The sequence below is a fragment of the Strix uralensis genome, chromosome 12 (genome assembly GCF_047716275.1).
Source record: "Strix uralensis isolate ZFMK-TIS-50842 chromosome 12, bStrUra1, whole genome shotgun sequence".
NCBI lineage: Eukaryota > Metazoa > Chordata > Aves > Strigiformes > Strigidae > Strix > Strix uralensis.
In genome coordinates, this window is record NC_133983.1 from 17,678 (window position 1) to 31,806 (window position 14,129).

At 46.7% G+C, this 14,129-nt stretch overlaps 1 long non-coding RNA gene across 1 annotated transcript; it reads left to right on the top strand.

The window, feature by feature from the left end:
* Positions 1–6,400: 6,400 nt before the first annotated feature.
* On the top strand, positions 6,401–12,627 carry LOC141948911 (uncharacterized). The gene is made up of 2 exons (XR_012630591.1): positions 6,401–7,196; positions 12,328–12,627. It is a non-coding gene; the product is annotated as an uncharacterized LOC141948911 (long non-coding RNA).
* Positions 12,628–14,129: the final 1,502 nt, after the last annotated feature.

The window sequence follows — 14,129 nt, forward strand, 5'->3', positions numbered from 1 at the left end:
AAGCTGGGGTCAAAGCACTGCAGGACATGCCTGAGAGGAGTCTTGGGTGGGTTCTGGAGCAAAACTCTTGCTTTACAGGAGAAAAAAAATCCTGGGTATCTTCCTTGGAGGAGTCTGGGGTTGCAACCCAGGATTAGGCCTGCCTTAAAGCTGGGGTCAAAGCACTGCAGGACATGCCTGAGAGGAGTCTTGGGTGGGTTCTGGAGCAAACCTCTTGCTTTACAGGAGAAAAAAAATCCTGGGTATCTTCCTTGGAGGAGTCTGGGGTTGCAACCCAGGTTTAGGCCTGCCTTAAAGCTGGGGTCAAAGCACTGCAGGACATGCCTGAGAGGAGTCTTGGGTGGGTTCTGGAGCAAACCTCTTGCTTTACAGGAGAAAAAAAATCCTGGGTATCTTCCTTGGAGGAGTCTGGGGTTGCAACCCAGGATTAGGCCTGCCTTAAAGCTGGGGTCAAAGCACTGCAGGACATGCCTGAGAGGAGTCTTGGGTGGGTTCTGGAGCAAACCTCTTGCTTTACAGGAGAAAAAAAATCCTGGGTATCTTCCTTGGAGGAGTCTGGGGTTGCAACCCAGGATTAGGCCTGCCTTAAAGCTGGGGTCAAAGCACTGCAGGACATGCCTGAGAGGAGTCTTGGGTGGGTTCTGGAGCAAACCTCTTGCTTTACAGGAGAAAAAAAATCCTGGGTATCTTCCTTGGAGGAGTCTGGGGTTGCAACCCAGGATTAGGCCTGCCTTAAAGCTGGGGTCAAAGCACTGCAGGACATGCCTGAGAGGAGTCTTGGGTGGGTTCTGGAGCAAACCTCTTGCTTTACAGGAGAAAAAAAATCCTGGGTATCTTCCTTGGAGGAGTCTGGGGTTGCAACCCAGGATTAGGCCTGCCTTAAAGCTGGGGTCAAAGCACTGCAGGAGATGCCTGAGAGGAGTCTTGGGTGGGTTCTGGAGCAAACCTCTTGCTTTACAGGAGAAAAAAAATCCTGGGTATCTTCCTTGGAGGAGTCTGGGGTTGCAACCCAGGATTAGGCCTGCCTTAAAGCTGGGGTCAAAGCACTGCAGGACATGCCTGAGAGGAGTCTTGGGTGGGTTCTGGAGCAAACCTCTTGCTTTACAGGAGAAAAAAAATCCTGGGTATCTTCCTTGGAGGAGTCTGGGGTTGCAACCCAGGATTAGGCCTGCCTTAAAGCTGGGGTCAAAGCACTGCAGGACATGCCTGAGAGGAGTCTTGGGTGGGTTCTGGAGCAAAACTCTTGCTTTACAGGAGAAAAAAAATCCTGGGTATCTTCCTTGGAGGAGTCTGGGGTTGCAACCCAGGATTAGGCCTGCCTTAAAGCTGGGGTCAAAGCACTGCAGGACATGCCTGAGAGGAGTCTTGGGTGGGTTCTGGAGCAAACCTCTTGCTTTACAGGAGAAAAAAAATCCTGGGTATCTTCCTTGGAGGAGTCTGGGGTTGCAACCCAGGATTAGGCCTGCCTTAAAGCTGGGGTCAAAGCACTGCAGGACATGCCTGAGAGGAGTCTTGGGTGGGTTCTGGAGCAAACCTCTTGCTTTACAGGAGAAAAAAAATCCTGGGTATCTTCCTTGGAGGAGTCTGGGGTTGCAACCCAGGATTAGGCCTGCCTTAAAGCTGGGGTCAAAGCACTGCAGGACATGCCTGAGAGGAGTCTTGGGTGGGTTCTGGAGCAAACCTCTTGCTTTACAGGAGAAAAAAAATCCTGGGTATCTTCCTTGGAGGAGTCTGGGGTTGCAACCCAGGATTAGGCCTGCCTTAAAGCTGGGGTCAAAGCACTGCAGGACATGCCTGAGAGGAGTCTTGGGTGGGTTCTGGAGCAAACCTCTTGCTTTACAGGAGAAAAAAAATCCTGGGTATCTTCCTTGGAGGAGTCTGGGGTTGCAACCCAGGATTAGGCCTGCCTTAAAGCTGGGGTCAAAGCACTGCAGGACATGCCTGAGAGGAGTCTTGGGTGGGTTCTGGAGCAAACCTCTTGCTTTACAGGAGAAAAAAAATCCTGGGTATCTTCCTTGGAGGAGTCTGGGGTTGCAACCCAGGATTAGGCCTGCCTTAAAGCTGGGGTCAAAGCACTGCAGGACATGCCTGAGAGGAGTCTTGGGTGGGTTCTGGAGCAAACCTCTTGCTTTACAGGAGAAAAAAAATCCTGGGTATCTTCCTTGGAGGAGTCTGGGGTTGCAACCCAGGATTAGGCCTGCCTTAAAGCTGGGGTCAAAGCACTGCAGGACATGCCTGAGAGGAGTCTTGGGTGGGTTCTGGAGCAAACCTCTTGCTTTACAGGAGAAAAAAAATCCTGGGTATCTTCCTTGGAGGAGTCTGGGGTTGCAACCCAGGATTAGGCCTGCCTTAAAGCTGGGGTCAAAGCACTGCAGGACATGCCTGAGAGGAGTCTTGGGTGGGTTCTGGAGCAAACCTCTTGCTTTACAGGAGAAAAAAAATCCTGGGTATCTTCCTTGGAGGAGTCTGGGGTTGCAACCCAGGATTAGGCCTGCCTTAAAGCTGGGGTCAAAGCACTGCAGGACATGCCTGAGAGGAGTGTTGGGTGGGTTCTGGAGCAAACCTCTTGCTTTACAGGAGAAAAAAAATCCTGGGTATCTTCCTTGGAGGAGTCTGGGGTTGCAACCCAGGATTAGGCCTGCCTTAAAGCTGGGGTCAAAGCACTGCAGGACATGCCTGAGAGGAGTCTTGGGTGGGTTCTGGAGCAAACCTCTTGCTTTACAGGAGAAAAAAAATCCTGGATATCTTCCTTGGAGGAGTCTGGGGTTGCAGCCCAGGATTAGGCCTGCCTTAAAGCTGGGGTCAAAGCACTGCAGGACATGCCTGAGAGGAGTCTTGGGTGGGTTCTGGAGCAAACCTCTTGCTTTACAGGAGAAAAAAAATCCTGGGTATCTTCCTTGGAGGAGTCTGGGGTTGCAACCCAGGATTAGGCCTGCCTTAAAGCTGGGGTCAAAGCACTGCAGGACATGCCTGAGAGGAGTCTTGGGTGGGTTCTGGAGCAAACCTCTTGCTTTACAGGAGAAAAAAAATCCTGGGTATCTTCCTTGGAGGAGTCTGGGGTTGCAACCCAGGATCAGGCCTGCCTTAAAGCTGGGGTCAAAGCACTGCAGGACATGCCTGAGAGGAGTCTTGGGTGGGTTCTGGAGCAAAACTCTTGCTTTACAGGAGAAAAAAAATCCTGGGTATCTTCCTTGGAGGAGTCTGGGGTTGCAACCCAGGATTAGGCCTGCCTTAAAGCTGGGGTCAAAGCACTGCAGGACATGCCTGAGAGGAGTCTTGGGTGGGTTCTGGAGCAAACCTCTTGCTTTACAGGAGAAAAAAAATCCTGGGTATCTTCCTTGGAGGAGTCTGGGGTTGCAACCCAGGTTTAGGCCTGCCTTAAAGCTGGGGTCAAAGCACTGCAGGACATGCCTGAGAGGAGTCTTGGGTGGGTTCTGGAGCAAAACTCTTGCTTTACAGGAGAAAAAAAATCCTGGGTATCTTCCTTGGAGGAGTCTGGGGTTGCAACCCAGGATTAGGCCTGCCTTAAAGCTGGGGTCAAAGCACTGCAGGACATGCCTGAGAGGAGTCTTGGGTGGGTTCTGGAGCAAACCTCTTGCTTTACAGGAGAAAAAAAATCCTGGGTATCTTCCTTGGAGGAGTCTGGGGTTGCAACCCAGGATTAGGCCTGCCTTAAAGCTGGGGTCAAAGCACTGCAGGACATGCCTGAGAGGAGTCTTGGGTGGGTTCTGGAGCAAACCTCTTGCTTTACAGGAGAAAAAAAATCCTGGGTATCTTCCTTGGAGGAGTCTGGGGTTGCAACCCAGGATTAGGCCTGCCTTAAAGCTGGGGTCAAAGCACTGCAGGACATGCCTGAGAGGAGTCTTGGGTGGGTTCTGGAGCAAACCTCTTGCTTTACAGGAGAAAAAAAATCCTGGGTATCTTCCTTGGAGGAGTCTGGGGTTGCAACCCAGGATTAGGCCTGCCTTAAAGCTGGGGTCAAAGCACTGCAGGACATGCCTGAGAGGAGTCTTGGGTGGGTTCTGGAGCAAACCTCTTGCTTTACAGGAGAAAAAAAATCCTGGGTATCTTCCTTGGAGGAGTCTGGGGTTGCAACCCAGGATTAGGCCTGCCTTAAAGCTGGGGTCAAAGCACTGCAGGACATGCCTGAGAGGAGTCTTGGGTGGGTTCTGGAGCAAACCTCTTGCTTTACAGGAGAAAAAAAATCCTGGGTATCTTCCTTGGAGGAGTCTGGGGTTGCAACCCAGGATTAGGCCTGCCTTAAAGCTGGGGTCAAAGCACTGCAGGACATGCCTGAGAGGAGTCTTGGGTGGGTTCTGGAGCAAAACTCTTGCTTTACAGGAGAAAAAAAATCCTGGGTATCTTCCTTGGAGGAGTCTGGGGTTGCAACCCAGGATTAGGCCTGCCTTAAAGCTGGGGTCAAAGCACTGCAGGACATGCCTGAGAGGAGTCTTGGGTGGGTTCTGGAGCAAACCTCTTGCTTTACAGGAGAAAAAAAATCCTGGGTATCTTCCTTGGAGGAGTCTGGGGTTGCAACCCAGGATTAGGCCTGCCTTAAAGCTGGGGTCAAAGCACTGCAGGACATGCCTGAGAGGAGTCTTGGGTGGGTTCTGGAGCAAACCTCTTGCTTTACAGGAGAAAAAAAATCCTGGGTATCTTCCTTGGAGGAGTCTGGGGTTGCAACCCAGGATTAGGCCTGCCTTAAAGCTGGGGTCAAAGCACTGCAGGACATGCCTGAGAGGAGTCTTGGGTGGGTTCTGGAGCAAACCTCTTGCTTTACAGGAGAAAAAAAATCCTGGGTATCTTCCTTGGAGGAGTCTGGGGTTGCAACCCAGGATTAGGCCTGCCTTAAAGCTGGGGTCAAAGCACTGCAGGACATGCCTGAGAGGAGTCTTGGGTGGGTTCTGGAGCAAACCTCTTGCTTTACAGGAGAAAAAAAATCCTGGGTATCTTCCTTGGAGGAGTCTGGGGTTGCAACCCAGGATTAGGCCTGCCTTAAAGCTGGGGTCAAAGCACTGCAGGACATGCCTGAGAGGAGTCTTGGGTGGGTTCTGGAGCAAACCTCTTGCTTTACAGGAGAAAAAAAATCCTGGGTATCTTCCTTGGAGGAGTCTGGGGTTGCAGCCCAGGATTAGGCCTGCCTTAAAGCTGGGGTCAAAGCACTGCAGGACATGCCTGAGAGGAGTCTTGGGTGGGTTCTGGAGCAAACCTCTTGCTTTACAGGAGAAAAAAAATCCTGGGTATCTTCCTTGGAGGAGTCTGGGGTTGCAACCCAGGATTAGGCCTGCCTTAAAGCTGGGGTCAAAGCACTGCAGGACATGCCTGAGAGGAGTCTTGGGTGGGTTCTGGAGCAAACCTCTTGCTTTACAGGAGAAAAAAAATCCTGGGTATCTTCCTTGGAGGAGTCTGGGGTTGCAACCCAGGATTAGGCCTGCCTTAAAGCTGGGGTCAAAGCACTGCAGGACATGCCTGAGAGGAGTCTTGGGTGGGTTCTGGAGCAAACGTCTTGCTTTACAGGAGAAAAAAAATCCTGGGTATCTTCCTTGGAGGAGTCTGGGGTTGCAACCCAGGATTAGGCCTGCCTTAAAGCTGGGGTCAAAGCACTGCAGGACATGCCTGAGAGGAGTCTTGGGTGGGTTCTGGAGCAAACCTCTTGCTTTACAGGAGAAAAAAAATCCTGGGTATCTTCCTTGGAGGAGTCTGGGGTTGCAACCCAGGATTAGGCCTGCCTTAAAGCTGGGGTCAAAGCACTGCAGGACATGCCTGAGAGGAGTCTTGGGTGAGTCCTGGAGCAAACCTTTTCCTTTACAGGAGAAAAGACAACCCAGGAAGCTTCCTTGGGGGAGTCTAGTGCTGCTACCTGAGATCTCAGGTCCCTAAAGCAGAGTCGGAAGATACTGGGAGCTGCCTGGGAGGAGTGTGGTGTGGATCTTGGAGGTAAGAGCTTTCCCCAATACTAAAAAATATTCCATGTGTCTTCCTTGGAGGAGTCTAAGAGTTTTACCTGGGATCTCAGGTCCTTGAAGCAGGGCTCAAGACAGTGTGGGACATGTCTGTGAGGAATCTTGGGCAGATGCCAGAGAAGAGAGCGTCCTTTGAGGGAAAAAATCCTTTTGGGTATCTTCCTTGGAGGAGTCTGGGGTTGCAACCCAGGATTAGGCCTGCCTTAAAGCTGGGGTCAAAGCACTGCAGGACATGCCTGAGAGGAGTCTTGGGTGGGTTCTGGAGCAAAAGTCTTGCTTTACAGGAGAAAAAAAATCCTGGGTATCTTCCTTGGAGGAGTCTGGGGTTGCAACCCAGGATTAGGCCTGCCTTAAAGCTGGGGTCAAAGCACTGCAGGACATGCCTGAGAGGAGTCTTGGGTGGGTTCTGGAGCAAACCTCTTGCTTTACAGGATGTGATAGACAGTAAACGGTTTGTTCATCAAATTCCACTGAAGATACTGGGAGCTCGTGACATGTTATTCCATAAACTATGTTGGCCTAAGCTTAATCTTAACTATTACACTATGTAACGACTAACTGACTGTAAGTGCTTATCTAAGTTGAAATGCTGAAGCAAGGACTTCTACTAGGCAAAAGACTGAAAAGAGGGAGAAAGGGAAGAAGGACAAAGGGGAGAAAGACAAAGGGGAGAAGAAAAAAAAAAAAAGGGGGTAGTGTCTATATTCTGTAAGATATAAACAAAGACTTTGTGAGCCACTCTCAGGAAAGTAGGAAATACGAGAAGCTGGTGACGTGAGGAAGACCCGGATGGAGCGACCCCCTAGCTGCAAAGTGCGCAGACGCAGGATACACCTCTCAGAGAGACCCGATAACGGAAGGCGGAGGATATAAAAAAGACGGACCCTCGGGAAGTGAGTGCGCGCCGTTGGTGGAGCAGGGACTCCCCGGCCGCCCAGCGCTGTTTTGCTTATTGCCGCTTGCTAAAATAAATAATTGAAATCTAATTTGTCCTAACTTGCATCATTTTGGCAAGATAGTCTATAACAAAATTGGTGCCGTGACTCGGATAGAGACAATCTGGTGGGAAACCCCATACGGGGAGGCGCGCCCCGCTGAGTTCAGCGGCCCCGGCTGAGTGCTATCACATCACGCCCTCTACCGACGAACTCCAAAACTCGGCAACAAGCAAAAAAAATACCGGTAACCCCGTAATCTTTGTGCACGAAGCCCCGGACGAAGACGCAGGGTTGCGTGAGTATAGGCCGGTTACCGTTCGGTTGGGGTTGGGTTTCCCGGAGCGTGGTGTGTGAGACGCCCAGCAGGGCGAAGCGAGTGCGGACCCCTCGGTAGTGCAGTTCCCATATCCCGCGAGGGACTGGGTCACGAAAAGGGGGAAGCGAATTGTGTGAGTGTGTGAAGGCGCTCCGGAAGATGGGACAGAAGAAAAGCAAGCCTTCTGATCCCATGGGTGATTTGGGACCCGAGGTGAGGTACCCCCAAATACCACCAGATAGCCCTTTAGGCTTGATGTTAAACCATTGGGAAGATTACCCCTCTAGGCGGGGTAAGGACAAAGCAAAAATGATTTATTATTGTATGGAAGTTTGGGGAGGGAAACAAATCAGAGGCGATCATCTCTATTGGCCTGTTTTTGGGTCCTTTGAAGAATGGGTCTGCCAAACCCTAAACATTTATGTCAACTCAAGGGAACCCTTTAATTTAGAGGAGAGTGAATATGCACAGGTATGGATAGCATCAGATACCCGAATAAATCTATATCCTCTAAAAGAAAAAGTTAAGAAAAAGAAGGTACGTGATGAGGACGAACCTCCCACCTCTCCTCCTCCTTACATACCTCCACCCCCACCTCCGGCGCCTTCACCTCCTCCGACTGCGCCGGAGGACCCAGAGAATTCAGACTCCCCATCTGAATCCCCGAAAGAACCGAGACGAATAACCCGTAGTCAAACTAGAATGGGGTGGGGTGATAGTGGCTTGTACCCCCTAAGGGAGGTTGCGATGGGAGGACCCCAGCCTGGCATGGGATATGTGACTGTCCCTCTTAATTCAGGGGACGTCCGAGAATTTAAAAAAGAGATGAGGAATCTATTGGAGGATCCCTTAGGTGTGGCGGAGCGGGTGGATCAGTTTTTAGGACCAAACATCTATACCTGGGATGAAATACAAGCCATAATGGCTATACTATTCACTGTTGAAGAAAGGAATATGATCAGGAGAGCAGGAATGAGAATTTGGGATCAACAGCATCAGCAAGGTCCGGCAGCAGATGTAAAATGGCCTCTAAATCGACCTAATTGGAATAATCAAAATGAAATCGATAGAGGTCATATGCAAGACCTGAGGACGATTGTAATCCAGGGTATAAGAGAATCAGTCCCTAGAGGACAAAATATAAATAAAGCCTTTAGTGAACATCAGAAAAAGGATGAAACTCCTACTGAGTGGTTAGAGAGACTGAGGAAAAATCTTCAGCTTTACTCAGGACTAGACCCTAATACCCCAGTGGGACAGGCATTGTTAAAAACACAATTTGTGGCAAAAGCATGGATAGATATTAAAAAGAAGCTAGAAAAAATAGAAGATTGGCAGGATCGGGGGTTGGATGAATTACTGAGAGAAACACAGAAAGTCTATGTCCGAAGGGAGGACGAGACTCAAAAGAAACATACCAGAATGATGGTAGCTGCGATAAGGGAAGGACAGAGAGTGAACAGTGCTGGGAGAAAACAAGAAGATCAAAGAACAGGCTATAGATCAAAGGAACCGGAGAGAGAGAGAGAAAAAGGGAGTATTGTCTGCTTTTATTGCGGAAGAAAAGGTCACACAAAGAAGAGCTGCAGAAGGAGAATGATGGATGAGAGAATGTTTAAAGAAGATTAGGGGTGTCAGGGGCTCTATTTGCTGGGGACCCGAGAACGAACTGAGCCCTTGATAAAGTTAAAAGTAGGTCCTCAGCAACAGGAGGTAGAATTTTTAGTAGATTCAGGAGCGGAGAGATCTACTGTTCAATCATTGCCCCAAGGATGTAAGATTTCATCAGAAAAAGTACAAGTAGTTGGGGCAAAAGGAGAACCATTCGGAGTACCGGTAATTAAAGATGTACTCCTTGAAACAGATTCTAAAGTGGGGGTGGGATCCTTATTGTTAGTACCTGAGGCAGATTATAACCTACTGGGGAGAGATCTAATGATTGAATTAGGAATTAGTTTGGAAGTAACAGAACACAAACTTGAAATCAAACTATGCCCCCTACGGGTTGAAGATGAGACTAAAATCAACCCTGAAGTGTGGTACACTCCGGATACGGTGGGAAAATTGAATGTTGAACCTTTTATGGTAACCATCCGAGATCCTGAAATACCAGTGAGGATTAAGCAATATCCCATACCTCTGGAGGGAAGGCAAGGATTAAAACCAGAAATTCAGAGATTAATAAAGCAGGGATTATTGGAACCCTGCATGTCCCCTTTTAATACTCCCATTTTACCTGTCAAGAAGGCAGATGGTGGGTATAGATTAGTCCATGACCTAAGGGAAATTAACAAAAGGACTGTAACTAGATTCCCTGTAGTAGCTAACCCACACACTCTCTTAAGTCAATTAGGCCCGAACGACCGGTGGTACAGTGTAATAGACTTGAAGGACGCTTTCTGGGCATGTCCCTTAAAAGAGGAGTGTAGAAACTATTTTGCTTTTGAGTGGGAGGACCCAGACACCCACAGGAAAACTCAACTCCGGTGGACAGTCCTACCCCAAGGTTTCACTGAATCCCCAAACCTGTTTGGGCAAGCTTTAGAACAAATTTTGCAGGATTACCAGATAGGAGATACCCTTACCCTAGTCCAGTATGTAGATGATCTTTTAATAGCAGGGGAGGATGAGGAAAGGGTTCGGGAAGAAAGCATCAAGTTGTTAAATTTCCTGAGCTTAAAGGGACTGAAAGTGTCAAAATCCAAATTGCAATTTGTTGAAAAGGAAGTTAAATACCTAGGGCATCGATTAAGTCAAGGAACTAAGAAATTGGATCCAGAAAGGGTGAAAGGGATACTTTCCCTACCAAGTCCAAAAACTAAAAAACAAGTCCGGCAGCTATTAGGGCTATTTGGATATTGTAAGCAGTGGATCGAAGGGTATAGTGGAAAGGTAAAGTTTTTATACACCAAAATAACTAAAAATGGATTATTAAAATGGACTCAGGAAGATGATCAACGGTTAAAAGAACTAAAAACTGAATTAGTAAATACTCCTGTTCTGAGCTTGCCCGACCTAAAAAGACCATTTTTCTTATTTGTCAACACAGAGGAAGGAACTGCATTTGGAGTATTAGCCCAGGAATGGGCAGGAAAAAAGAAACCAGTAGCATATATCTCAAAATTACTGGACCCCGTAAGTCGGGGATGGCCTACGTGCCTACAAGTTGTGGTGGCAGCTGCTTTGTTAGTTGAGGAAGCGCATAAAATAACTTTTGGTAGTGAATTAAGGGTACTATCACCCCATAATATTAGAGGTGTGTTACAACAAAAAGCAGAAAAATGGATAACCGATGCTAGACTAGTAAAATATGAGGCAATCCTCATTACGTCCCCCCACCTGACCCTTGAAACAACATCGTTACAAAATCCAGCCCAATTTTTGTATGGAAAACCTAGTCAAAATCTTTTTCATGATTGCCTCCGTAACATCGAGGAGCAGACTAAGATAAGACCAGATTTGGAAAAGGAGGAATTAGGGAAAGGAGAAAAATTATTTGTAGATGGATCCTCTCGAGTGGTAGAAGGGAAAAGAAAATCAGGGTATGCCATAATTGATGGAAAAACTTTTAAGGTGATAGAATCAGGACCCTTGAGTCCCAGCTGGTCAGCACAGGCATGTGAATTATATGCAGTATTAAAGGCTTTACAATTACTAAATGGAAAAGTGGGAACTATATACACCGATTCTAGATATGCCTTCGGAGTAGTACATACCTTTGGGAAAATATGGGAAGAAAGAGGTTTAATCAATTCTCGAGGAAAGGACCTAGTACATCAGGAGTTAATATCACAAATTTTACAAGCTATACGAGGGCCCAGCGAAATTGCGGTAGTACACGTAAAAGGACACCAGAGGGAGCTAAATCCTTTAGTACGGGGGAATAACCTTGCTGATCAAGAGACAAAGAGAACAGCGCTATCAACACTGGACTTGGATGATCCGATAGAGGACAAAAAGCGGTGTGTTAATTGTGGAGATAATTACCTCCCCTGTTATGGTTGCTGGAAAGAATACGGAGTAGACGGTATAGAATGTGTATGTGAAAGACCAGGGTTTAAGTGGTGCTTTTTCCATGGAAAATCCTATGAACTTTTAAGTTTTACTATTCAAGAACAAGCAAAATTAAATCAAATGGGGATTAAACAGAAAACTAATGGAAAATGGGAACTCCCGGACAGCCGAGAAGTTCTCCCAAAACCCATAACTACCAAGATAATGCAGCAATTCCATAAAAACACTCATTGGGGAACTCAGGCATTAGTGGATCAATTTGCAACTAAATACATGTGCATTGGGATATATAATATAGCCAAACGAGTGATAGGAGAATGTCTCGTTTGTCAAAAAGTAAATAAACATCAAATAAGAAAACGAGTATATGGGGGGCAAGAATTGGCTCATAGACCTTTTGCAAGAATACAAATAGACTTTACTGAATTACCAAAGGTGGGGAGGTATAAATACCTATTAGTAATTATAGATCATTTAACTCAATTCGTAGAAGCCTTTCCCACAGCCCGAGCCACAGCTCACACAGTAACAAGGATATTACTTGAAGAAATTATACCTCGGTATGGAGCAATAGAAGCAATAGACTCAGATAGAGGGCCACACTTTGTATCCAGAGTAGCCAAAGAGACTTTGGCTGCCCTGGGTACACAGTGGCAATACCATACTCCGTGGCACCCGCAGAGCTCAGGGAAAATTGAACGTATGAACGGAGAAATAAAAAAACAACTTACCAAACTAATGTTAGAAACTAAAATGTCATGGGTAAAGTGTCTCCCTTTAGCCTTGTTAAATATCAGAACTCAACCCCGAACTGATGTAGGCATTTCTCCCTTTGAAATGCTATATGAGATACCTTATGATTTAGAAATGCCACCGGATCACCCCCAACTTGAAGAATTAAAGATAAAGTCCTACCTGATACAGCTAATGGCAAGGAGAAAACAACTACAGACTCGGGGGATGGTAGTACAAAGGCCTCCATTGGATGTGGCCATGCATCAAATCCAACCAGGAGATAAAGTACTAATCAAATCATGGAAAGAATCTTCTTTGACCCCCCGTTGGGAAGGACCCTATGTTGCTCTTATCACTACAGAAACTGCTGTTCGGACTGCTGAGAAGGGGTGGACACACGCAAGCCGAGTAAAGGGACCTATACAGGATCCGGCCTGAAAAGTGACCAGCCCTCCTGGGGATCTACGAGTCACCCTTCGGAGAACCTGAAAGAACTCTCTACACATTGTGAGATAAGAACCTACGAAGGACTCGATGAGTGAGACCCTGATATTTTTGTCCAATTGAAACTTATATTTGTTTTCCTTTTATATACATAAAGTGTAAAGTGTAATGTATGTAAAGAAGGCTGGGGGATTCATAATACACATGAAATAAATCTTCGGTCTAGTTGTAATCAGTGTTATTAACAAGAACGGATATTAACTAATCAGACCCTAAAACTGGAGATTCTAAAACTTGGTAGAAAATATTTACTAAAGGGATAAATCCTAAAAGAGAGTGCACTCACTCTAATTGACCTACTCAATAACACTCTCAGATCCTAAGGGTGATCTGTAGAAAACACATCCCCTGGGTCCCCTGTCGTGAACCCGAGGTCAAAGATAAAAACTGGGAGACCTATGTGTCCCGGAGTAGAGGCAAACGTACCCCTGAAGAATACGGCTGCTGCCGAGAAGATGGAACACCCTGCTGCTCTAAGCAACAGAGTAGGCAGAGGAGGCAGAGACGTATCAAAGTGGGGAAAACCTTACTGCCCTACTCTGAAGAAAAAAGGACCTCTGAGGGAGAAGGGCCAGACGAGAGTGTCAGACACCCCGATACAAAAAAGATTAAGAAAAAATGTGCAAATCTATAGAATCCCGTCAACCTTCTATTGGAACTATTGGATAGTCTGACTAGGTGTATTAGCTACAATGAATACACTACCAGGATGGGCTAGAATGACTAACCAATCCCACCAACCTTTTGAACATACCCTAACTAATCAAATTATATGACCTTGGACAGATGCTTATTATGGACATACAGGAAGTATGGATGCAGATTTGTATGGGACAGAGTTAGCAACTGCCATACTAAGCAATAACCTAACACTCCAAACATATAAATGGGAGAATTCATCCCATACCTGGACAGCTAAAAAAGGAGATGAGATACAGATAGGCTGCAGAGTATTCAATGTAAATGTGATAATAAGTCGGCACCCTTTAATTCAAACCGTCCGTCAACCCCCTTTTACTCAAATCGTTATCAGAGACAAAACGGAATCTAAAATAACTCAAACCCGTTGTGAGTCGGAAGCCTGTTGGTATGCATTTACTGCAACCCAACCGGTGTCCATAGTTTGTTTGGGAGGGACCAGGTCAGGAGATCAAGCTATATCTTTCCGATTTCCATTGAATATACAGGAGGAAACTACAACAACCACAACCCACGCTCCCAAAGAGACTACTCAGACTACTCATACTACTCCAACACAACCAACAGTCGTGCTTAGCCCAAGAATTTTTAAAATTGGACCATATGCAATTAGAAATACAGGTAAACAACAAATGCTGTTTAACCCGACGTGGTCTCTCAAACAAGTTGAATTGTTAATGCAAAATAATGTTTCAAATATTCAACCAACATGTTCACCTTTCCTAAAGACTTCTTACGAGGGATGGACAACCTGACTGCAAAAACAAACTCCTCACACAAAAAGAACGCAGAGAGACTTAACCGGTGCTTTGGGAACAGGATTGGAAGTTTTAAATAGTATTGATTCGGAGGTGATAATGAACAAATTAGCTACCTCAATTAGTGATTTAACTAATATACAAAGACCTTTGCGATCTTCCTTATTGGCTTTGGGGGCTAACCAGTGACTGTTGTCGAATA